General features: G+C 53.8%; 1 long non-coding RNA gene across 4 annotated transcripts; it reads left to right on the top strand.

The window, feature by feature from the left end:
* The first annotated feature begins 2,746 nt into the window (after nucleotides 1-2,746).
* On the top strand, nucleotides 2,747-21,841 carry LOC111098579. 4 transcript variants are annotated; one of them, XR_005368840.1, is made up of 4 exons: nucleotides 2,747-3,603; nucleotides 6,364-6,889; nucleotides 17,185-20,675; nucleotides 20,808-21,841. It is a non-coding gene; the product is annotated as an uncharacterized LOC111098579 (long non-coding RNA). The 4 variants fall into 4 exon arrangements; XR_005368839.1 differs by having other exon boundaries at nucleotides 20,805-21,841; XR_005368841.1 differs by having other exon boundaries at nucleotides 17,185-21,191; nucleotides 21,319-21,841.
* Nucleotides 21,842-26,268: the final 4,427 nt, after the last annotated feature.

Below are 26,268 nucleotides of genomic sequence, written 5' to 3'. Positions count from 1 at the left end.
CACTGAAAGGCGTGAACCTGTCCCCCGACCCTCCTGACACTGGGGACAGGACAGGACAGCAGTGGACACAGTTGTTGAAGCAGGAAGCTTGGGGCGACCAGGGCAGAGAGGCTGGCTCAGGGGTCCGCCCGGCTCGTCCAGTTCCCGAACCCCATCCTTCTTGCCCTGACAGGTGGATTCTCTGTGCTTCTGTTGTACCTTCAGCTTTCTTGTCTTATTATTTTCTAAAGAAGATTTTTTTTTTTTTTACTTATTTATTTGAGAGAGAGCTAGTGTGAGTGCTCATTTGGGGAGGCAGAGGGGCAGAGAGAGGGGCACAGGCAGGCTCCGTGCTGAGCGCAGAGCCTGATGCAGGGCTCGATTTCACGACCTTGAGGTCAAGACCCTGAGATCATGACCTGAGCCAGAATGAAGGCTCAGATCCTTAACCCACTGAGCCACCCAGGCGCCCCTCAGCTTCCTCATTTTAGGATCTCCCAAGTTCCTCCCACACCTGAAGCCTTCCTGGCAGGACCGTGGAGACACCAGGGCTCCTGCCCCTGCCCGAGGTTTCTGGGGAGCCCCTCGGCCCTCCTGCAGAAGGACACACCCCTGCTGGCAGGCCACCCCTCCTGCTGCCCTGAGTGGTCAGGAAGGCACATCTGCCCCTATATAGCAGTCCGGGGGTGCTCTCTTGAGCCAGAGGAGGTGGGCCTAGGATAGGCGCATGTCGGCCTAGGACCTTCCCCAGCTCCAAGCCTGACGGTGGCCCCAGTACCTTGGAAGGAGCAAGCCTGCACAGCATCAAGCCGGGGCCCAAGCAAGGGTCGCAGTAGACAGCCACGGCCCTGGCTGCTGCCCTGTCCTGGCCTCCACGGCCCCACTGAGGTCAGGGCGGTGTGGGAGGGCTGGCCCAGGAGAGTCCCCGGCAGCACTGGACAGACGGCCTGGAGACCTCTTGGCCTGACTCAGGACGCTGCTGCTACTTCCAGAACAACTGGCACACGGCGGGGTGTGGACGCTCCCCATTTCCAGCAGGACCAGCCTGCCTTTTCCTGCACACCTGGGTACCCCAACCTGCTTCTGTCTCTGTCTCCCCTTGCCCTGGTTACTTTGGCCTCTTCTGTTAGTTGGCAGATTAAATGAAGGGAGATTTGCATAGCAATAAAAAGGTAATTAAAATCACCAACACATGAAAAGCCCATTATAAGATTCCCTGGGAAGGACGCCTCCACTGGTCAGGAAGACACAGGAAGAGGTGGGGGTGGCAAACCAATTAACCGAGCCTGTTAGCTGTCCATTATCGGTGCCGGGGATTGCAAATATAAATATTAATCGCCACAGGGCCAAGTTGTTAGCAGCCAAGCAAACTCATAAATATCCTGCTCACGATTAATGGTGACCGAGTGCGTCTCCGTGGGGGGGCGGGCGGGCCCGGGGCTGCGGGCTGTCGCACGCGCGCCCTGCGCTCCTTGCACTCCTCTCACACGTGGTTGCCACTGCCGACATCTGACTGCATTTCCAGGTCTGGATGACGGTGTGTCCGTGTGTGGGTTTACTGGTTGTTTACGACCACTTAGAACGTGTGTGTGTGTGTACGTGTGTGTGTGCGCGCCCACGCATTTGCCCTCTGATCAAACTAATACACCCGTGCAGTTGCTGTCTGGCTGATAACTCCATCAGGGCTCTCTGGGCACTTAACGACCAGCGGGAACCCCCAGCAGCGGTCTCCTTTCTGCGGACGGCAGCTTCTGTGTAATGACTTCCATAAACGACACCCCATTGGTCATGAATGGGCTCCCAGAGCTCAGAAACAAGGGCCCCAGGCAGGGACCCAAGTGGGGGATGCCCCCACCCCATGCCATGATTCTGCTCTGGAAAACCAGTAGAGAAATCCCGCTCTGGCATCAGCCAGAGATCACTTCTGTTCCACACACTCTTTCCACACTGAGAGGAATGAGAGCCTCGGACAGAACGAGACCCTGCCTGTGGCTCTATTGACTGCCTCCTGCCAGATGCTGTTCTGGGCCGGGGGTGGGGGGCGGTTGTGGAGAGGCTCAGGGGCCCCTAGACATCAACACTCTTCTGTGGGAACCTGGACCCATGACCCGTGCATTACCTGGTTGTGCTTTCTGACCTCTTAATTGATCCTGAGAAGGACCTGAGCTAGACCCCCCCTCCCCATCCTGGCTGTTTGGGTTGGCGATCCATCCATCCATCCATCCATCCATCCATCCATCCATCCCACAGTCTGCTCACTGAGCAATCATTTCCAAATCTATACTGTATATCATGTAGCAGGTCCCAAGGGGATGTGAAAATAAGTCAGAATTGGTCTCTGATTTCCTGGTATTTGATACCAAATATCGGAGTCGACCTATGCCAAAATTCATTTATTCCTCTTCCTTCTTTCCTTCCTTCCTTCCTTTCTTCCTTCCTTCCTTCCTTCCTTCCTTCCTTCCTTCCTTCCTTCCTTCCTTCCTTCTTCCCTCCCCCTTTCTCTCTCTCTCTCTCTCTTTCTTTTTTTCTCCTCCAACAAGTGTTATGGACCAAGTACTGAGCCCAGGATAGTGAACAAGGAAGACAGTCTTTGCCCTCATGGGGTTTGCCTTCAAGTGGGGAGAGCAAAAGGTAAGTAAAGAATATGCCAGGTGACAAATGCTATAAGGTAAAGAGAATAATTGTGGAAGGTGCTATGTCACAATACGGTGCTCAGGCAAGGCATCTGAGGAGAGAACGTTTGAACATTGTCTCTGGAGACAGAGAGGGAGCCATGGACGTTCAAGACAGAGGCCAGCAAGGAAAAGGCCCTGAGGTGGGAGTGTGGCTGGAGAGGAGAGGGCAACAGAAAGAGTGATAGGATATGATTTTGGAGAAATTACATGTGCAGGAGCCGGCATTTCAGACCATGTAGAACTTCTTAAGTAGTTGTAGGGAGTTAGGGTCTTATTGTGAGTGAAATGGGAGCCATTGGAGGGTTTGAGTAGAGTGAGATGAGACGTGATCATCCTGTGTGGAGAATAGACTGATGGGAGGAGGGGATGCAGATGCCATAATCCAGGTGAAGTGATGGTGGGTGGGCAAATGTGCTGGCAGACAAGTAATGGGCAGTGATTTCACATTTGGGATCTATTTTAAAAGTAAGGTGGAAACATTTTTTTCTGAGTTGGATATAAGGTGTGATGTGAAGAGAGGAATCAAAACCACCTCTACAGTGTTTAAGATAAGAAAATGTTGAACATAGCTGCCCTTCACAAAGATGGGAAAGAATGTAGAACAGATATTTTGGTGATGGAGACACACTGTGTGGCCACGGTCACTTTGGGTTTGAGTGTCTTTTAAGACACCGAAGTGTTAGACATCTGGACATAGGAATCGCATTTAGAGAAAAAAAAAGCAAAACAAAACTGGGCTGGGGCGATGATTTTGGTTAGGAAGTGAGTTTGGAGAAAAGAACCGACCTGACGGTGAATCCAGGAGAATGGCAGTACCTACAGGCAGGAGAGTGGAGGGAAAGCAGGAGAGGACGGTGTGAGAGAGAGACCAAGGAAGGAGGAGGAGGGCAAGTCTGCGTGGTGCCCTGGCCGCCATAGGAGGAGAAGAGGCGGGCTGCCTGCAGCGGAGGTGAGAAACCATCCTTGCATTTCGCCACATGAAGACGTCACAGGGGCTGCTCTGGCCCAATGGGGGGAGCAAACTCCGGGGGGATTCCAGGTGATAACGGAAGGAGGAGGAGTGGAAACAAATAGAGGTGATCGGCGAGGGGCGTCCTGGACATGGAGGGAGGGAGGGCCCATCTCGGTGTGCACGTGCACGGGGATATTCCTATGTATTCCACATTCACACACTCATTCCGTGTATAAGAAAGACGTTTATAACAGAATCTTGTGATTCAGTCGGGTGCAGAAATGTGATGATGATGATGGCGGTAGGATAGAGGCAAGATATGGCCGGGTGGCCCCAAGAAACAGAGGGCTGGTGCTCAAGGACAGTCAAATGTAGCCCTGCCTTGGCCCCCGGTCGCACACCTGGGCCTTGGCACCGCCCGGGCGCGCTGTCCATGGTGCTGACGCGACTTGGCTTCCGCTGAGATTACACTCCACACTCCTGTGCCCAGAGGAGGTGTTCAACTCACGATTTATGGCTTGGCATTTAACTACATCAGTCTGTATATTTAATTGCTATTTTATCACCCATTAAATCATGAACATCACCTGATTTATTGGATGTCGTCTATACTGGGCAGAATGGAATATAGGGGAAAGGAGAATGGGAGGACGGGAGAGGTCAGTTCTCTCCACGCAGAGCTCACAACACGCCAGGTGCGCTGCGAGGCAGTGCTCATAGGTCATTGGGTCTAGTGATCAGGGCCACCCTGGAGGTGAGTGCTGGGAATGCCATTCTTTCCACGTGACTCAGGGGAGTTTGGTGCATACAGGTGTGAGCAGTCCGTGAGGGGAAGGGGCTGAGTCAGGATTAGAATCCAGGTCTCCTTCGTGCCCTTCTGCACTTCAAGACCTTAACCACCCGCTACAGGAAGGTCGCTTCTCCCGCCCCCTTCCTTAATGGCTTTCCTGAGCTCTGCAGGGAACAAGATAACTACAGGGGTCAGTCCGCCCAGCTGGAAGAGACGTGGGGAAGCTCCATTTTGTGTTGGGTGCCATGGAAGGAGGTTTAATGCAGGGCCTCAAATTCACCTCGAAAGAATCAATTTTCATAAAGTGCAAATGTGCTCAGTCCCTTTGCACATTAAACATCATCAATAGCTTTCCCCCAGCTGAATGCTTTTTCATCAGCCACTCACATCCTCTGTGGGGACCAGTGAACTTCTTCAGGGGAGATGGGGTGATGGCCATAAACTGTGCTGCTCAGATGTCCTGCTGCATGAAGCATGAGTGATGCATCCGGCAATTTCCCTCTTCCCACTGCATTTGCACCGAGGCGCCCTATCCTTTCACATCTCTCTTTTCCTTTACAGGTGACAAATCTGCAAAAGAGCTTCTGTACCCCTTCTCTAACCTTTCCTTGGCCAACAAAAAGATCTTTCACAGATGTTTCCCCCAATAAATGTCCTGCACATCTAACCCCATCTTGGTGCCTGTTGCTTAATGGATCCAAACAAGCTCTGACAAGTAGAGCTAACCTTTAAGTGGGGCTGCTACCCCAGAGATGCTTGTTATCGAGGTCTCGATGGCTTTTTCTCTGTGTGTCGTGTTGTGCATGTGTGCACATACACACCCCTGATCAATCAGGGACTCCCATTCTAGATCAAGGTTCTTTCAGCATCTGTGTTGCAAGCATCCCACTAATTACCAAAATGGGTCTCCCCATTATATGGCAGCAATAATTGGGTGATCATAAGGAAAGAGACCTCTTACCACCCCATCTATGCCTGCCTTTGGCCCAGGGCATGATCCTGGAAACCCGGGATTGAGTCCCATGTCGGGCTCCCTCCAGGCCTGCTTCTTCCTCTGCCTGTGTCTCTGTTTCTCTCTCTCTGTCTCTCATGAATAAATAAATAAAATATTTTTTAAAAATGTCACTCAGAGGTCTCTACTTCTCAGGGTCGGGCCTAACATGTGCAGAATGTTGAACGTCACCTGACCAGCTCCCTCTCTTTGCAAGCATACCGTACCATGTGGCTGGACACAGGGATGAGGCCCCAAGAGCTTAGGACGAGAAGGAGCCTGGCGTCAGCATCTGGTCCTGTGTGATGTTCTATATCTGCCTTTTACCAGAGAATCTGCAGTGGCTTCAGTTAATTATAAATTATAAGAAATCACTTTGTTTCCTCGCATATATTAGGCTGCAGTCCATGCAGTGGTTTCCTGTGGCTCACTGTGGTGTCTTCCTCGAGAATCTTGTTGGGGGAATGAACTGAGGAGGAGGTTGGCATGGCAAGATTCAGACACTCTTGGGTCTCTGGCCCTAATACCGGCAAATATCATCCAAATCAATCTTTTCCCAACCAGGTTTGCACAAATCCTACTCACCCACTGCGGTGAAGACTCAGCATTCACTGTATTCCTAAATTCCAATCAGAAAAAAGACCAGATGTTTTCTAAAATAAAAGGGCATTTGTGAGACTCCTGAGGACGTTCCTAACTATGCCAGAAGGCGGTACCCAAAGGGACAAAGGCAAGCCTCGATTCAGAGGAATAAAAGGGAGGAGCCTGGGCGAGGTGGGGAAGGATCAACTGCATACACATGCCCCTCGCCCCAGGGGCCAGGATTGCTCCCCCAAACCACTCCTCCTGTGTCCACCGAGTCCCCAGAAGCCCCTGTCTCCATTCTTCCTCTTGAATCCCAATCTCATCCCCTCCCACGCACGCACCCACTTGTCAAGTCAGAAACCCAAGTCTCTTCCTTCTCCCTCATCCCCAGGTCGGCTTCTCACCCAGATTCCATCACATCGACCTCTGAACTGTGCACGGAATCCGTCTGCTTGTCTCCACCCTCTGCCTCCACTGTGGGCAAGGCCACCACTGACCCCCGTCCTGACGACAGCGACGGCCTGCTCACCGCCCCTCCTCAAGTTTTATTCCCAAGAAGAGTACTCCCCACACCAAGGCCAGTGCGGCCGTCAAGTGGTAATTCTGACTGTGCCCTCACACCGATGAACGCCTACAGTTTTTCCTGCTTCCAGAACAAAGGCTAAGTCGTGGACCCTGGTGGCAGCTGTGGCCCTGCTCTCCGGCCTCCCGTCTCACCCGCCCCAGCTCTTGGGCACCGTGCGCTCTCCTGCCTCCCTGCCTTCCTGGGACCACTGATCCCTCTTCCCAAAGAACTCTTTCTCTCCCTCACTTTCCTTGGCTGGCTCTCATTCGTCCTTTAGGACTTCCCCACGAAGGCATTTCAGGCTCCCGCATCTCGAACCCGATTCCACACGACCCGTCATCATTGTGTCCATGTAAGTGCTTCCCTTCTTGAACAAACACTGAGGGCAAGGGCCATTCTTACAGCCTTTGTGCTTCTAGAAGCTCTTTCAGTGGCAGAAGCACAGACGAGCTCTTCCAGAAATTATGCTGTGAGTGGGTATTATTGTGTCGTTGCCCCGGCCCTAAGACCGTGGCTCCCCGGCTGCGCCCCCAGCACTGCAGAGCCAGTGGCCGCCTTCCCAGCACAGCCCTTCTCGTGGACGTGCAGGTGACCGAGGGGAGGGGAAGCTACAGGAGTACATGGCAGATGGCACAGAGTCGGGCATCAGGTGTCAGCTGCAGGAGGGATTCATAGGGGCTCTGAACCCTCCAAATCAGCCTAGAATCTGTTAACTGAGGGTTAGGCTGGGGCTGACTATGTGGTTGGAAATGTTTCGTAGAGGAAGGGCTTGCACTCTGTTCCTCTCTTCTCGTATTGTGGTCAGAATCAGTCTTCTGTAGGGAGATGGGAGGTCTGTGTGTGTGTGTGTGTGTGTGTGTGTGTGTGCAGAGAGTTGGGAGGTGTGTGTGTGCATGCATACCCTACTTATAGGGAGAGGACACCGTCCTTGGGTAGAAAGAACCGCATCTGGTGCTCCTGTGATAAAGATCTGTGACCCCTTCCCCAGTCCTATGACTTCACTGGATGTTGCATCATGGAGTTTGAGCTCCAATTTGAGCAGAGTCCGATCTACCTCTGCTCTCTGTGGCCGCGAGGGCCCCATGTGCCACCTGAGCTCTGGGCTTTTGGTTCTCCGTGTAGGAAATGAGGTTCGCTGCAAGGTGCTGGAGAGACTGAGTCTGAGTCCCTAGATTCAGAGGGCCTCCGTGTCCTGGGGGCAGGGGCGGGTGAGGCCCATCACACTCACACCTGCTGGTGCACGTTGCCTGCAGACGGTAAGTGAGGCGTCACTGGTTAGACCACGTCTCGTTCCCTGTCTACGGCTGGCACCCTGCCCAGCAGTGAGTGGCCCTGTCGATGTTTACTGAATCTTTTCCTACGGGCTGATTTATCTCTGATGCACCACGTCCTCCTGGCATCCCCGGGCCCCAGAACTTCAGACAGAGGGGATCTGCTGACGGCCTTCTCTTCTGATTAGCTCCGTACGTCAGACTGCAAATTGGCAAAACTGTCAGACAAGCAACAACAGAAAAAAGTTTTTAATTAGTCCTTCCTGAAGATCAGGAAACGTGGTAAAAGAAAAATGCTTAAATCGGCACGTGGTTCTTTGAACTATAATTAGTATGTTGGATGTGAAGCTGCAAAAGCCCATTAGCTCCCATGCTCTCTGCTGCAAAGTTGAGTGGAAAAGAGGAGTCTCGGGGAGGCGGGTGAGGATCGATGTTTTCGGGTGGAGGAGACACGTCGTCTGGGTTTAAGTGGTTGGGATCTATCCTGTCACCTGCATGCGCTGACCCCACATATCAGGGGGCCTCCGCGAGGTGGGATGCTGCACCTGGCGAGGAGACCAGTATCTGCTCCAAGGCATTTATAGCAAACTGAGGAAACAGGACTCTCCAGGCAGCAGCTTCTGTCCAGGCTGGGAGCGGGGGGCTGGCTCCAGGTGCAGGGGGCTGGCTCCAGGTGCTCAGGGAGCAGAGAAGGAGCCACCCGACCTGGGTGCGTCTTGGCCCCGCTGTTATTTTAGCACGTCTAAACACCAGGCGTTGCATTTGGAGCAAAACTGAAGGTTATCTACTCAACCTCAAACCACCTTGAAATGGGGCAGGAAGACGGGCCCCTGAGATCAAGGAAGCCCCCATGGCGTCCCCACAGTTTGGGGCTAGCGACTGCAGAACCAGAGTTTGAACTCAAATCTCCAGATGGCAGTACGCAGCCCCTGGTGCGGCACCAGCGCTGCCCAGATGGGATTTCCACGGTCGTCTATTTCGCACACCTACCTGGCATTTTATGTAAGTGGAATACACACACATTCAGAAAAAAAGAAATGCGTGAATCACAAGTGAGTCACAGGTTGGTAAGACTTCACAAAGCAAATTCATGCAGGTAACCACCAGCCAGATGGAGAAATAGAGCTTCACCAGCACCCGGAAGGCTTCCTTCCCATTACCGCCCCAAAGGCAGCCACCACGCCGGCATCACATACTAAGTTAGAACTTCGGAACTTCCCATAAATTGAATCCTATAGTATGTAGCCTTTTGTACTGGCTTCTTTCTCCCGACATTATGTTTGTGAGTCATCCGTGCATTCAGACGCTCTTCCTTGTTTCACTGTGTTACTCATATATGACTACACAGAGGGTTATTTATCCAGCCTACTGTTGGACAATATTATCATTTCTATTTTGTGGTTATTATAATTAGAACTGCTATAAATCTTCATGTGCATATCTTCCGATAAATATACACAACGTCTCTGCTGGGTAGATATCAAGGACTGGAAGTGTGGTCACAGAGGATGTAGGCTCAGCTGCCGTAGGCACCAGCAGATACTTCTTCAAAGTGGCTGTACTGATTTACCCTCCAACGGGCTGTGTATTTTTAGTTACTTCACATCATTGCCAACATTTAGTATTTAAAAATTTGACCATTCTCAGGGGCGCCTGGGTGGCTCAGGGGGTGAAGTGTCGTCTGCCTTCGGCTCGGGTCATGATCTCAGGGTCCTGGGGTGGATCCCCAGGTCGGGATCCCTGTTCCGCATGGAACCTCTTCTCCCTCTCCCTCTGCCCCTCCCCCTGCTTGTGCTCTCTCTCCCAAATAAATGAATAAAAATCTTTTTTAAAAAAATTGGCCATCTTGTGTAGTGGTACTATTTTGTGATTTTAACGTACATTTTCCTGATGACTAATGAGACCGAGTATACTGGTTTACTGTCCAGTTCAGTACTATCTCTGTGAAGTTCCTGTTGGAGCTATTTGTGCCATTTTTTTAAAGGAAAAATTGGGCGGTTTGTGTTTTTCCACTTGATTTATAGACGTTCTCTTTTAAATATATTCTGAATATAAGTCTCTTGATGGACGTAAATTCTTCATTCTAACAGAATATAATGCATTCATCTTTTCTTTTATGGTTAGTGGCTGCTCGGGGTCATGAAGAAAGTGCCCTATGTCACTTTCTGGAAGTTTTACTGCTTCATTCTTCACATTTATGCCCGAGATACCACTGGAGCTGGTGTTCTGATGCAGTTTGTAAACAATGTTCAAAACGATGTCAGGGGAGGGCCAGCGTTTTCGCCCAATATAGGCATCCAATTGGCCCAGCATCATTTCTTAAAAAGACTGTGTTTCCCACACCGAATGTGGCACTTGGTCCAAAATGATAAGTTTTCTTTGTGAAAAGACTTTTGACCTGCAAATTCATTTTTTAAAGAAAGAGATAAAGGGCTGTGCCAGTTATTTTCTCTTCAGAGAACTTGTGTGATTTGTGTATTTAAAGAATTTGTGCATTTTATCCAAGTGGTCACATTTATTGGCATCCTGTTCACAGTATTTTTTGATCATCCCTTTCATATCTGTGACATCTGTAGTGATGTCCTCTTTCTCATTTCCCGTATCGATAATTGCCTTCTCTATTTTCCTGATCGGTCTGGTTAGAGCCTTGCCGATTTTAATAATCTTCTTTTAAAAAAAAATCAGTGTTTGGTCCCATGGACACTCTCTACCCTCTTCCTGCCCCCAACTTGGTTGATTCCTTTTCCGTACCTCACTGCCTGACTTCTCCCTAATTCCCAGTCTCCTCCACGCTCATCTGCTGGCTCTTTCAGGTGAAAACAGAGAGCTTTGATTCGAAAGCCCTCTCCTCTTCTAATGTTGGTCTGTAAGCTATAAATTTCCCTCCTCCTAACATGTTAGTGGCATTTTACAGATTCTGATGTGCTCTGTTTTAGCTTTCATTCAGTTCAAAATACTTCCTAATTTCCCTTTGGGTTTCTCCGCTGATGTACGGGTTATTTGCAAGTGTGTTATTTAGCTTTCCAAATATTTGGGCACGTTCCAGAAATCTTTTTACTATCGATTTCTAATTTAAGTCCATTGTGGTCACAGCACATACTTTATATGACCCGAACCCTCTTAATGCATCGAGGTCTTGTTTTAACGGCCCGGAATGCGGTCCTGTCTTGGTAAAAACATTCCATGCGCACTTGAGAATGTATTTGATAAATGTCACTCAGGCCAAGTCTTTCGCTTTGCAAGTCTTCCGTGTCCTTACCGATTCACTGTGCTCCTTCCACCAGTAATTGAAAGGCAGGTGTTTAAAATGCACCGTTTTTGTGGATTTGTCTATTTTCCCCGTGTTTCTAACGGTTTCTGCTCTGTGCACTCTGAACCTCTGTGAGTAAGTGCATAAACATGCAGGACTGTTATGTCCTCTTGATGAGCTGACCCCTTTATCATTTGAAATGAGGTTTTAAATCGCTAGCAACACTCTTTGCTCTGAAATCTGCTCCGTCTGACGCTGGCGGCTACTGCAGCTCGTTTGTTTGGACGGGTGCCAGCGCGGCATGCCATCTTCCATCACCTTGTTCGTCCTTTTGCTTCTTTCTACTTAGACCGGGCAGCATGTTGCGGGCAGCATGAGGTTGGGTCTGTTTCTTTATCCAATCTGAAAATCCTTGCCTTTTCATGGGGGTGTTGAGGACATTTAGTTATTGATAATATTAGGTTTAATCTGCCTTTTGAAGGATGCTGTCTCTCTGCAGTTGCTTTCTGTGTCCCCTCTCCCACCCTCATTCGACGCAGCGGTTTACACCTCTAGAGGCTCAGTGTGGTCCTTCCATATCGTCTACATCACGACTTGCTATGTTCAATCTTCTCCTGGTCTCACTGTGGATTTCAGGTTTTGGGTGCTGAATATTTTGGTGTTTCTATAAACATTTTTGAGCTTTGTCCTTGTTGCATTATCAGAAGTAGTTTCATACTTTCGGGTTTTTTATTTTGTTAGTCTGGACCAGTCGGTCACATCTGGTCTAGAGATAATCATTCTCCGTGACTGAGGTCAGATTTCTGGACACCGATGAACCACGAGGTCTTGCAGGCTGACTGTTGGAACAAGAAAGACGCCCAACTTCCCCTGCCCTGGGTGAGCCCTAGGAGCTGTTCTAATTCCCATTCTTGCCTCAGCCTGCATTTCGGTCATTTCCCCTAATTGCATGCATGCATGTCATCTTACTTGTACACAGGGTTTAAACCTGCACTAGATTGTTAGTACTTCTATTTTTATTTTTTTAAAGATTTTATTTATTTATTCATGAGAGAGAGAGAGAGAGAGAGGCAGAGAGACACAGGCAGAGGGAGAAGCAGGCTCCATGCAGGGAGCCCGCTATGGGACTCGATCCTGGGACTCCAGGATCACACCCTGGGCTGAAGGCAGGCACTAAACCGCTGAGCCACCTAGAGATCCCCTGTTAGTACTTTTATAAAGGTAGTTTTATTGTCAAACAAAATACAGATACAGAACATCACACAAAAGAAATGCATAGTTCACAACGCGTTCCTAGATAAGCGCCCCGGTCACCACCTGCCTGCCAGGTTGAGAGACGGAACGTGGTCAGCCGCAGGGAGCCCGGTCCCTGAGCCCCGCCTCAGCCACGTCTCCTGCTCCCACAAGTAACCACTACCCTGATTTTCATAGTAATGACATCTTTTATAAAACCCAGTTTTATCATTCAAGGTGAAACCCTGCATGTTATAGCTGAGTCTTGCTGAATTTTTAAAATGTGACATGTCCTTTGTGTTCCTTTTATTCCGTGAGTCCCTCCTATTTTTCTCATTCCCCTCCCTTTGACTTCCAGACTCTCCCGCAGTCTGGATTTTGCTGATAGCATCCCCAGCACGTGGCCCTGCCCTTTGTACGTGCTGCATATTGACTGCTGGACTCAGAGATGGGGTCAGACTCAGGCTTAATCTCTGTCTGAAGACATTATTTGGTGTTTGGACAGACACAAGGTCCATGATTTCTGATGGTATCTCCCTTCGCCACGTCAGCGGCCACAGATGCTTAATGCCTGTGCCCAGTAATTCATTTTGAGTTGCAAAGGATAATATTTTAATTCTGTTGTCTCTTTTGCTTACTATCTGCCAACTGACGTTCCAAGGATTTAAGGAAACAGTCGCCTTATTTACCTACACGCTGACCACTTGCAGCGTGACCTCCTTTCCTGTAGCGGGAGGACAGCTTCTCTTCGTTCCAGTGGAGACGCTCAGCTTTCATCTGTATGAACGTATCTTTCTCTGACCCCCACCTTGGAAAGCTTTGGAATTCTTGGTTGCCACTCAAAGGTGGCATCCCCATGAACTCTGGCCCCAGTGTTTCTGCTGATGCTCCAGCAGCATTTTTGTCTTTGCCTTTGTCTCTAGTGTCACTGTCTCCTGTCGGGCACCTTCCCCACCTTCCCTTCTGCCATGATGCTCTTCGCCACAGCGTGCCCGACTGCGTTTTCCTTTGTGTTTAATTTGCTTGGTTTTGAGCAGCTTCTTGGTTGGATAGAATGATGTCTTAATTGCATTTAGAAAATTTCAGATACTAGGGACCCAATATGCCTTCTTCTCCACTCTCAGTCACCCACACTGCCTCACTTCCTGCTGCCCTGTAGGTGAATGGTGGTCCGATTTTTGTTTTCCACCATACTTTAGTGTATTCAAACCCATAGCAATTCTGAACAACGACAACAAAATTCCAAACAATAACCCGACTTCAAGTTTGATGGTCTTCCCCCCATCCCCCCTGCCCCGTTTTTAGAGTCAGGTGAACTTTTCCATGGGCTTGTAGAGTTTCGATAGCTCTCCTAAAAACTCCCAATCTCTTCACTCATTAGATACACTTTTACCTACAGATATTTTAACAGTTATCACAGATATTTTAAAGCTCTTTCTTTCTAGCTTCAACATATAGACCACGCATGGATCTGTTTTTATTAACGATTTTTTCCTTTTGACCTCGTATGACAAAATCCTGCTTCATCTCATGTCTGATCACTTTGGTTTGCTTTTGTTTTTTAATTGAAATACAATTGACACGTGACACTGCGTACGTTTGAAGTGTGCAACCTCTTGGCTTGATGCATGTATGCTTTGCAATATGATTACCACCATAGCATTAGCTAACACCTCTATCATGTCACGTAATTATCATTTCTTTTTTTGTGCCAGGAACAATTAAGATCTAGTCTCTTAGCAACTTTGAAGCTTAAGATACAGTATTGTTGACTGTGACCCCTGTGCTCTGCATTTGAGCTCTGGGACTACTCATCTACCAACTCCAGGTGTGTGTGCCTTTAAACAACAGCTCCCCCATTTCCGCAGCTCCCCTGCCCCCCACTTTGGTAATCTGTTTTCATAATTGACACTATGGATGATGAGCCGTAGATTCTCCAGATTCTGTTATCTCGTCTAAGAGTGTTAAATTTTCTTCTGGAAGGTAATCAAATTACTGGTATACCATCTTGGTCCTATGGTTGTGCCGTTGGGTACAGACGTCAGTGTAAGATGTGGTCCTGAAGCCCAAGCCCCTGCTGGGGTCTCGGGCGAGAGCTCAAGATGCTCATCAAGACCCTCAGAGGGTTCTTGTCCAGCGCCGGGCGCTCAGTCCCTCCAGCCTTGCACCTCTGGTTTAGGTGGTGCTCCTTCGACATGCGGTGAAGGAGTCAAGGATTTGATGGGAGTTTGCATACAGAGAAAATCAATTAGGATTTTCTCCTTCAATTTCCAGCCTCCCTGGCAGGCCTAAATGTTGACGTCTGACTTCCCAGCCCAGTAAGACCTAGGATTTCCTCTTGAGCTCTAATCCGATTGTGATTGTGCCCTGAGGGCTGGGGATTCATTCCCGCAGGAGAAGAGCCAGATGGACTGTGAGCCTGTCCAGGCAGATGCCCTTACTGTGGGCTGTGTCTGGTCGGTTCTGCTTTGGGTGCCTCTCCAGTGCCCTCCAACAGTGGTTTCTGTATTTTCCCTGGATTTAATCATTGTTGCTGACCCATCCCGTGGGTCTATACATCTGTCTTTATGCCAACACCAAGCTGTTTTGATTATTGTAGCTTTACAACAAGTTTTGAAATCAGGGAGTCTGAGTCTCCAGTTTTGTTTTTTCTGTTAAGGATTGTTTTGACTGAGATTCTGTATGAATTCTAGGATTAGATTTCGTATTTCTGGAAAAAAAAAAGTCATTGGGATTTTGGTAGGCTTTGCACCCGATCTGCAGATCACTTTGGGTAATACGGACATTTCAGCCGTACTTAGTCTTGTGATCCTATGACCTAGGGATGTGTTCCCACTTATTTGGATCTTTAATTCCTTACAGCAGAGTTCCAAAGTTTTCATTGTACATAACTTTCACCTCCTTGGTTAAGTCAATTCCAAGGGTTTTAATTCTTTTGATGCCATTTTAAGTGGGATTGTTTGTGTGACGTTCTTTTCAGATTGTTCATCGTGTATGGAAATGAAACTGGGTTTTGTGTGTTGATTTTATTTATTTATTTTTACTTTTAGAGAAACAGTTGTTTACATATTTTCTCTAAGATTTATCATTGTTAGGACAGAAGGGTTAGTCAAACTGGAGCTATCCTGCCATTGGGGGAAGTTGGGAAGTCCTCCTATTTTTATTTCCCGTACATACTAGGCACACAGTTTTCATGATTGCCCCCCACACGTTTCTCCTCCGTGTCGCTGTTTCCCTTCCTGAGTTACCAGGTTTCCACTTCAGAACCTTTCCTTCTGAATTTAGAACTCCTGGCGTGAAGCTCCGCGGCGGCTTTGTTGGTAGCTCAGTGGGTGCTGGTGGTTCGCGGTGGTGGCTGTGGCCCCTCCGTGGACGTCTACACCTCGGCCGCGGCCTCTCCAGGGTGCTCGGGGCCACAGGCTGGCAGGCCGCTCCTTCATGTCCTCGTCCCCAGAGCTTCCTCCCTATTCTTTAGTGTTCTCTGGGCATCTTGGTGGCTAGTCCCCTGGAAACAATGAATAACTGTCTATATTAAGATTTCTCGGTTCTGATTCATGGTTTATGTCTCCTGACTGAGCCTCAACTTCTAGAGTTCTCTTTTTTTTAAGATTTATTTATTTATTTATTTATTTATTTATTTATTTATTTATTTGATGGGGCACCTGGGTGGCTCTGTGGTTGAGTATCTGCCTTTGGCTCAGTTCGTGATCCTGGGGTCCTGGGATCAAGTCCTGCATCGGGCTCCCCGCAGGGAGCTTGCTTCTCCTTCTGCCTGTGTCTCTGCCTCTTTCTGTGTCTCTCATGAATAAATAAATAAAATCTTAAAATATTTATGTGAGAGAGAGTGTGTGCATGAGCAGGGGGAGGGGCAGAGGGAGAGGGGCAGAGAATCTCTGAAGCAGACTCCCCACTGAGCATCTGGGAACACTGGTGTCCGGACCACGGACCACACGTAGGTCAGTGTCTACGGCCTTGTATTTCTTTCCAGTTGTGTTGTCATGCCTGACACATTGCAACATCGTTGCGGGGTCTGGGTGAGGCCGTCTTCTACCCGAGTGGATGTAATGTCCTCCTTCCCAGCTGTGGGAGCAGGATGCCGTGCTGGCCAAGCAGGGACACGAGGCTGGATCTCAGGTGTTGCAAGGTGGCCTCGTTCTAATTGGTCCTTGGTCCCAGCCTGCACCGTAGGGGCCCCTATAGAAAACGTGGGGTGCTTGGCGGGCTCTTCCCTCTGGCGTTTTCTCCTATGCTCTAGGGGACTCTGCTCCTTGGCTTCTTGGCCCGGAGCCACTGCTTTGTGCCCTCTCACGACCTTGTGAGGCTGGGGTTCTGCAAATTCTCCAAGGGAAACATTTGTTCAAAGTGGTGGGCTTACTTCTGTGAGCTTCTCTTTTCTCGTGGACCTTGGCTCCTCCAGAGACGATGGCCTGGAAAGTCCTCGACTCCTCTCTGACCTTTCCAGACCCACAAGACCCCCTTCCACAGCTCCCTGCCCAGCAAATCGCCAATGTCCCCGGAGGGGCAGCTTTCCCTTACCTGCTCTGCTCCTCCTCGTGGAGACGAGATCTTGGCCGTCTTGGTCATGTGCCAGTGCCTTCAAACAGCAGTTTATCTTCCTCTCATCCAGCCCTAATGGCCATTATTTGTGGGAGTTGGTCTGGCATAACATATTCTGTAAGTAGAGGGCATCTGTTTCCTATAATTGACGTTTCCCCATAACCAGCCTACATGCTTCCATGGTCTGGTTTTTCCCATATTTTCAATTTCACACAACCTAGTTTGGTCCTGAGCACCCTCTTGGGGTCCAGCAAACATGATTTTATGTAGAAAACAAAAACGAGAGCAATTACTTGGATAATTTCAGTAAAAGTCGTCTGGGTCGTGTTTATCCAGGCTGCCTGCATCAAGTGCAGAGAAAGTGAGGACTCGTTTGGCAGCAGCCTGGAGTGCGGACAACACACAAATGTTTTCAGTTTCCATCACGGCCAACAGCACACGAGCTCCACTTGGCTGGCTCTGTTCTTCACGGGAAGATGAGCGTCCCCGTGTGTGGGCACCCCAGGCTCTCCAAGCTCCGGTGCACCCCATGCTGGGAGTCCCAGGAGGTGGCTCTGACGAGAAGCAGGAGCGTCACCATCCAAGGTGAGTGAATGGGCTCGTGAGATAGCCAAGTGCTGCTGATATCACACGATGGGCCTGTCCTTCCAGCCTCATCAAGGCCATCGGGTGCTTGGAGGTGGGACACACTTGGTTTGAATTCCCGTCCTGACCTGAGAGGCTCTGCAGAAGCCACCAAACGTCTCCAGGTGCCCGTTTATTTATTGGTTCCTTGAAGAATGACTGTCCCCACCTCGGATGCTGGTCATGGAGATAAAATGGACCATGAGCAAAGCATAAGGCGTGACCAGCACAACCCAGGTGCCAGTTCCCCTCCCTTCTCTCTCCCTAGCTGCTTTCACGGGCCCGTCCTTGTCTTGCTGGCAGGGGCTGGGCCAATCCAACCTCAGCCGGGGGGCCTGGCGCGGAGGAGGTGCTCGTGCAGCTGCGGGGCGAGAGCGACCTTGTTTGTGCACATGGCTGGGCTGTGGCCGTCGGCGGGCACCTTCCCCGCGCTGGGCTGCAGGCATGCAAGAGGCGATGGACAAAGGCCCGTGAGTCCTCCCAGGGAAATGTGGTTACCATGGAAACATGAGTGGTGCTGGGGGGGGGCACTGACCTTTGGGCGGCGGAAGGGGAACATCCCCGCTGCGGTGGGTGGGCATCCATCCGGAGGGGTTTCTCTGAGAATCAAGAGAGGACGTGAGCGCCAGTCGCGGGTAAGCAGAGCCCACGAGAACCTCAGGTGTGAGCACCGGCCCGCAGCCCCAAGTCCCAGGCCAGCCACCGGAGGACGGCGCGCGTCCCACGTCCCTTCTGTCTTCCACACAATGCTGGCCTCTTGACGCTATTTAGGGGATCTTGAGCTTCGGAATTCATCCCTTACCCTCCGGTCTCTCGTGGAGAACGCCGGGCGGGTACTCGCACGCGCTCCTGAGGGTTGCTAAGGGAGTCGAAGGAGACTTGGCACGCAGGCTCCTCAGTACAAGCTGGGCATCTTTCTTATGAAGAATCATTATCCCTTTCTCATTGTCATTACCAGCCCAGGGGACACTGCCCTGGCTCCCCCACCCCGCGCACAAACACACCCGCAGCCCCAGGGCTCCCCTCTTCTGGCCCACGACCTCCCCCTGCCAGTGGGGAGGGGCTCTGAACTCCTTCAGGGTCAGGATGGGGTCCTCCAGGCCGTGCTGTGCTTGGGCCCCCGTGAGCAGAGGCAGGCAGGGAGCTCCGTGGGGGCGGGCGTGGAGAGTTCTCGTGGCGCTCAGGGTTGCTCTCATGGGACCACCTTAACTCCTTGGGCCAGAAGAGAGAGCCGTAAGCCTGACCCCGTCCTCCCCAGGTTCCCCAGGGGCCACGCCAGTAGCTGTGGCTGGTGAGGGGCTGGCCAGAGCAATGACACTGGCATCAGACCCCAGTGTTCCCAAGGGGGCGGCATCCCCCAGGCTCTGCCCCAGAGGTGCACCCTACAGGGGGTCCTGGGGCCTGAGCATTTAGCATGAGTGAGAGAGCACTTGGTTTCCTGCTCAGGAGAACGTGCTGGGCCAGGAGCGAGGCTCAGGGGCCCCTGGACTGGCGTCACTCCTCTGCTCTGTCCTTGGCACTGTAAGGAGGCAGGAGGGGTCGCTGCCCTCGAGGCGGGGGCACTGGTCCATGTCCAACCCACACTCGTGCACGGGCAGCCCGTGTCCTGGTTGGGGTTCCACCGAAGCAGAGCCCGAGACGAGGACTCCGGGTGCACACTCCTTCTTTGGGAGACAGTCTGGGAACCAGCTTGGGAGAGGGGATCGGAGGCAGGGAAGGAAGCGGCCAGCCAAGGGTGTGTTTCCACGCAAGGGGCCGTGGAAGTCGCGACTCTGGGCCACGGTATCCTGCACACAGTGTGACATCAGCTCAGCATAAGGGCCAGAGAATCGGGGTTTTGCTATGCTAACGGCCACTGGCCAGTCGCCCAGGGCTGGTCCTCAGGCTGCTGGTTCCTCAGCACCTCTGGCCTCTGTGCATGTGGGCGGGACCCCCTGGCCGCCAGAGGGGGGGTCAGGTAAGGCAGCACAGGTGGCGGAGTCCAGTGGCGTGCGCTGGGGTGGGGAGTCCAGGGGATGGAGCAGTGTGAGCACGGCGCCCCTGCCCTGAGCCCTCCCTGCTGATTGCCCTTCAGAAGGCCAGTCCGCAGCTCACTGACCTGCCCGGGCCGGCGAGGGCAGGGAGCAGAGAGCAGAGGGAAGGCCCAGAGGCCAAGTCCTGGGAGTCCCCCGCCCCGCACCCACCGTTGGCTCCAGCCCACCTGGGAGACCCCGGGGCCGGGGAAGGACGTGGAGGCGCCCCGGGCTGGGGTCTTAGGACACTCTGCCCGCCAGCTCTGGCTCCGGGGAGAGGCCTTCTTCCTCCCCGCCCCCCCACTCCCCGCGTCTACTTCGTGCTGTGGCATCTCCTCGGATCACCTGCGCCGACACCTAGTGTGTCCCAGGGTGTCGGCCCCAGAGCTCGTCTGCCCTCGAGTCCCTGCCAGAAGGAAAAGCTCAGATCCAAGAACCCAGCAAGGGCTGGAAGGATTGGAGGGTCTCCTCCTCCGTCCCTCTCCTTTCTGCCACCTCCCTCCTGCCCCTGCTGCCCGCCCTGGCCCCGGAGCTCCTCTCTGCAGCCCCTCGAGGCAGACCGTGCTGGGGAATCTGATGCCCAGGTGTCTGGGACATGGGATCCATCAGGCTGACTCCACCGCGGGGCCCCTCTGGCAGGGTTGGGGGTGCATTCAAGGGGAGAAAGGGTGAGGAGAGGTGCCGGGATGTCTTTTGCTGCTGGACCTAAAGGAGGAGTCACCCTGGGGCGCCTGGGGGCCTCCATGGGTGAAGCGTCTGCCCTTCCACTCAGGTCATGATCCCGGGGGCCTGGGATCGAGTCCTGCATCATCGGGCTCCCTGCTCAGCGACGGGTCTGCTTCTCCCTCCCTCTCTGCTGCTCCCTCTGCCTGTGCTCTCTCTCTCTCTCTCTCTAATAAGTACAATCTTAAAAGGAGAAGAGTCACCCAGAGGGTGCATTTTGTCATAAGACCAACCTTGCGGGTCAGAGCCAGTGCCCAGGTGCCCTGACCAGGCCCGGAGCCCTCGCCGCACGCCGAGGGAGCCCGCTTCATCGCTGGGGAGCCCTGCCTGGGAGAACTGGCTCCCCGGATTGACTTGAAGTCTGTTCAGCACGTCTTCCAGACACTGGTTCCGAGTTCTGACATTTCCAGCCACAGAGGACCGTTCTGCTCTTTCCGCCCCATTACTTCTCTTAAAAACTTGAACACGGTGAGCCTTCCTGCCTGTCCACCTCCCCCAAACACACACACACACACACACACACACACACACACGCCATTCCCTGGATGCACAACCAGGCCCCCGCCGGCCCTCATCTCTGCACCCCCCACCCCACAGCAGCACGTTTCCTCACTCTTTTCCACGCTGGGACTCTCCTTCCAAAGACTCAGAAACCACAGATGCATGAAGTGTCCTAGATTTGGGAAGGGCCTCTGGAAGTCGCCGGGTCTGGAGCTGGCACTCACACGCAGGAGGGCTGGAGGCCCAGGGCTCACGTGGGATGTGCGGGGACGCACAGCAGAGCAGAGTGAGCCCTGGAACGGGCGCGGCCTGACTGCAGGACCAAGCTCCATGCGAGTCTGCTCACTTCATGGTCCTGAAAACGTGGCCCCGAGCTGACGGAGCAGAGCAGGGACCTGGGTTTCACTTCCCTGTGTAGGTGAGGTGGCCTCCGGAGCCGCCGGGAACAGGGACAGCTGGCTTTTCCGCCCCTGCCCACAGCAGGTGAGCCATTTCAGCAATGGGCAGGGTCTGGAGGGTAGGAGTCACGGGCGGCTCTCGTGGTTAACTTGCAAATGATCTGGATAAATAAGGAGGTGCATCTGTGTAGGAGATTAATGGCTGTTTTCAGATCTTGGCTCCTTACAGTGAGATCGGACACGGTTGCCGTCACCGCCCCCTCTGGCTGGTGTGGACGTGGCCACTCGGCTGGCGGGAGCGGCGGGCAGAGCAACGGTGCACCTGCCCTGCTGAGCCGAGGCCTCCAGAGGCAGCGCAGGGGTCCTGCTCCTCTCTCCATCCTCCCAGGACTGTCCACAGGTGCGGAGAGAACAAAGAGACCCATAAACAGCCCTGAACGCAGCAGCGGCCAGGCCCAGGCTGCCCAGGCAGGGTGAGCCCAGCAGAGCCCCAGGCTCCCCACGTGAGCAGGATGTGAAGGGCCTGTTGCTGTGAGCTGCCGGGGCCGCTCGTTATGCACACCTGCCGTAGCCTTTGCTGACCAATACGGCCGTTCTCGGGAGCGGGATAACCAGAGACTGCACAGATGCCGACTTTTCCTAAATTCATTTATGGATTCAACACATTATCTGATCAAAACCCTCAATAGGAGTTTTTGGAACTTGGAAAATGGATTCTAAATTTAATTTAGAAAAATAAACCCTATGAATAGCTTAACACATTTTGAAAAGGATGATGAAGTTTTGAGCATGAGGGGAGCTCACTTGCCGGCACTCAGGGTACGGAGCAGGGGGGAGGCATGTGGGCTGCAGGGCTGTGGCGTGTGGGGCGTGGGGGCTGCGGAGGACACCCCCAGCGTGGGCGAGCTGCTGACGGAGGCGGCATATTTGGGAAGGGGGAGGTCGGTTACTAAATGGCATGAGAAATATGGGAGTTCTTTATGGGGAAACATAAGCTAGGTCTCCCACTTGCCGCCATATTAACTAAATTAACTCCAGATGAATTCAGTACATAAATAAGAACAGTAAAATGATGATTTTAAAACATGCAGGAGAATATCTTTGTGGCCTTGGGGGGCGGAAGCATGCTTTTAATCAAGGCCAGCCTAGCAGAAGCCGTGAGGGAAGTGACTGATGAGCTCCCTCACATCAGAACTGCCTCCTGCCCTGAACGACAGCGGGGACACTGGCGGCCACTGGCGAGGCCGGCCCCAGAGCACGGGCCACACGCGGGGCGGTGTCAAGGTGCTTTATGACATCCCGACGGGCGAGAAGCAAAGGATGGGAAACGCAGGAGACTATGGGCATTGGATATGGAGAGGATGCTCCCAGGGCGGGGTTGGGGGGCTGCTGGGCGGTGGGGACGAACGGGCAGTGAGCGCCACTAACCAGAAACACTGGAATATGTGCCACCCCGTCGGCCGCCAGGTGACAGTCAGAGGCTTGGTAAGCCCGGAGGCTGAGCGTGTGCAGGGGTGCGCAGGGCGGAGGGCATGGCCGGCCGAGCCCCGACACCCACCTGGATGTTCCCTGTGAGCTCACCCGCCTGCGTGTGCCACGGCCACCCAGTTCCTGGTCGGCGTCACTAGCGGGCGTCCCAGCTACGTGAGAACCCTGTAGGGGTGGCAGGGGGCTGGGGGCACTGGGGTGCCCTCCCCTAGAGGAACGGCTGAGCAGATGGAAGGCTGGGACGTGGCCAGAGCTGGAACCGCTCTGAGACACGCGCCCGGGGACCCACCTGGGATCTCCAAGGGACTTTGGTCTCCGGAGAAGGTGCTGCCTCAGTGGGTCCTGGGGGGGGGCAGTGCCCCTGTTTGCCCACTTCTTTGGTCTTTCAGTCCAGCCCGGGTCAACGCCCCCTGCCCCTTGTTGTCACATGGTCCCTCCCCGGGCCAGCCTGCACCCTGCAGGCCAGGAGGAGGGCCTGGGGATCATGTGTCCCTCCCCCACCCGCTCTGGGTGTTTCAGAGCCCTGCCGGGCCAACCAGAGGAGTCCTGCCTCAGTTTCCTCACAGCGCATGGTTGGGATGGTGGTGGCTCTGAGCCCCAGGCAGCTTGTCTGGGGACCTGTTTGTCGTCCGCCTGCTCAGCCCCGGCGCTGGCCGTGCAGGCCGCTCTGGTTGCAGGCTGCACCCCCGTGCCTGGCAGCGGGATCTTCTCCGAGGCCAGGACCTGCCCGAGCCAGGCCCTGGGCGTCCCAGGCCGTCCTCACTGAGCCGCGCCATCCGGGAGCCTCCGCAGACCAGCCCTACCTCTGGCTCTGCCTCCAGCCTGGCGCTTCGGAGGCTGGGGCGTCCCAGGGGACCTCTTGCGAGAGGCAGAGGCACAGGGCGGGTCTGGGAGCAGGAGGTGCAGAAGGGCGGCCACGCGGCCATCGGGTCAGGAGGCGTCAGGGAGCGTTTCTGGTTGGAGACTCAACATGACACCCAGCTGGGCTGGTGACACCTGACATGGACTTGAATGCCTCGGGAGCACGGATCCTGCCACTCCGACTCCACCGCCCATAGGTGACATCGGGGTGTGCTGGGCTCGGGGCTGACGCCTAGACCCACTGGGCTCACAGCCTCCGGCCTCCTCCCGCTTCCTCCTGCCAAGGGCCCAGCTTGGGATCCGCCCTTTGCCCGCACCAGGGCCCTGTGGGTGGTCCGCGTGGCTTTGGACAAGACCAGCCCCGACGTCACCCCTGCTGCTGCTCCAGGGATGGGTTAGGTGTGCTGCCCCAGGGACGTAGGCTCAGGACGCAAACATTCAAGAGGAAGAGACCTCTTACTTATTTTCCTGTTGAATCTGAACCTGAAGAAGAGTGAGCCTGGAGGGAGCTGCTGGGGCACCTTGCGCTCGTAGATCCTGAAAGTGGAGCAAACACGGAGGAGGACGAAACCAGGGACGGGGGAGATGACATCATCTGAGCTCCTGGAGCCAGCTGTGCCTGAAGGAGGGACATCCTTGACTTTTCAGCCACTGTCTGAGCCACAGTGTCCCTCCGTCCCTCCCTCCCTGCCTTTCATCCTTCGTGTAGGAAGCAAGGAAAGCCGGTTTTACTTTGATTACTGTCCCTTACGGCAGACGGAGTCTTGACTTGTTCACCTGGTAAGTACAGCAACTGTGGCACGGGCTCCTGGTTGAGGCTCCAACCACACCGCCCCTCCCCAGGCCGAGCATTTCCTGGCCGTGCTGGGGTGTCCGGGGCCCCATTCTGACCACCCCCACCATGTGCCCCTTACTTTATGTGGGTGCGCGAGGCAGGAAGGGCAGGTCTGTGCTCGTGGGAAACAGCCAGCAGGGCGTAGGTTTGGCAGAAAGAAGGAATCCAGGGAGGTGGCGCTGCTCCAGGGGGCGGCTGGGCTCCCGCCCCGTGGGGGGTCTCCAGGGGGGCCAGAGGGTGTGTCGGGACAGGAAGTGGAGCCGGACCCCTGGGAGGGAGGGGATGAGGGCCCCTGAGCACCCCCAGCTCGTGTGTTCTCAGGGGCAGCGTGGCTTAGTGGGCATTTTGCACGTCCCCCAGCCGTGTGTTTTCTGGGTTCATGTACACGCGATAAAGTCCCCGTGTGCTCGCCCTGGTGGAAAGGAACATGTCACAATCAGACAGTTGGACAGCAACGACAGCCCACGAGGGTCCCCACTCAGAGCTGGCATTTTACAAAATGCTGGTGTGGCCAAGTGTGTGGATGGGCGGCCGGCAGGCGGGGCACTTGGCGGAGGACAGCTGGGCGCAGGCCCCCCGGGCTCCCTCCCGTCACCTGCCGTGACGGCTCCCCCAGGCTTCTGGAGGACAGGTCTGGGGGTCCTGGTGAGCAGGGGCATGTGCGCGGGGGACGGTGGCATCAACGGCCAGCCCTGATCCGCGCACGGCACCTCTCGGCGGGCGGGCGTCTGCTTCTCCTGTGAGAGCATATTGTTGCCCTGCTTCCAAGATGATAAATGTCACAGAGAGAAGCGGAGAAGCCAGGACTCCGGTCCAGAACTTTCTAAGATCCTCCCGTTCGCCCCGGATGGATGCCCAAACACCTGTGCTCCCACTGCCTGGGGCGGGCGGTGGCGGGGGGCGTCTGCCGCAGGTGCTGCTGCACATCCAGAAGGCGGGGCTGAGTGGGCATCTCGGGTACCAGGTCCTCAGGGAACAGGAGCTCATCGGGGGTCCCTCCCGCCTGAGCCGTCGGAGGCAGGTGTGCGGGACCGACGGGGAGAAGCCCCGAGTGTGCGCCTGGGTTTAACATCAGAGGAATCCTGGGTATAGGATGGAACCCCGGGGCCCTGGGGGACGTGAGCATACTTGAGGGAGTGAATGTGTGTGCAGGCGTGTGCCTGTGCGCCCACGCTCATGTGCATGTGTGTGTTCGTGTCCATGTGTGGGGAGCACATATGTGCACCTGTGGGGATGCACACATGTGTGAGTGCATGTGCATGTGCATGTGTGTGTTCATGGGCATGTGTGCACATATGGGATTGCACACGCGTGCATGTGTGTTCATGTGCGTGCCCACATGTGCATGCATGCTTATGCACATAGGGGTGCTCATGTGCACATCCGTATGCACACTTAGGGGCATGTGTGTGCATGTGTATATGCATGTGTGTTAAAACAGGGGCCGGAGCCCCAGTGTCCTCATGGCTGACAGGCAGGTGATCCCTGGCTTCTGTGCGTCCCCCGGTGGAGTCAGAGCCGCCCGCCTCCAGCAGGAGACGCTGTGATGTGAGTCCCCCTGACATGCCTGGTGCCGGGCACAGGACACAACGCACGGTCATGGGGTTGGGGGCTGACTCTGGGTGTGGAGTCAGCACACTCTTGCGTGCTCTCCTGGGCTCTCGGAGCCCTCTGGGGGGTCAGCGCCCCCACAACAAGACCGATGCCCCAGGGGCTCATGGTCCCGAGGGCTGGAGCTTCCAGAAGGCTGCCCTGAGGCTGGACGCATTCCGAGTCCAGGGTGGTGTCCAGATGGTCCCTGACTCGCTCTGTGATCTCCAGCACGTTGTTGCCTGGTGTCGGTTTCCCTGTTTTTACACAAAAGGGAGGATAGATTGGCCTGACCTGCAGTGAGTCCCAGAGGCTGGGCAGGTCTCCAGCCAAGTACCCCGCACCCCGCTGCCCCCGCCAGCACCCGGCGGTGCCCCAGCAGCGGCAG

Source organism: Canis lupus, chromosome 13 (assembly GCF_011100685.1).
Source record: "Canis lupus familiaris isolate Mischka breed German Shepherd chromosome 13, alternate assembly UU_Cfam_GSD_1.0, whole genome shotgun sequence".
NCBI classification, from domain to species: domain Eukaryota; kingdom Metazoa; phylum Chordata; class Mammalia; order Carnivora; family Canidae; genus Canis; species Canis lupus.
The sequence above is the reverse complement of the archived record's forward strand: the minus strand, read 5'-3'. Positions and strand labels throughout refer to the sequence as shown.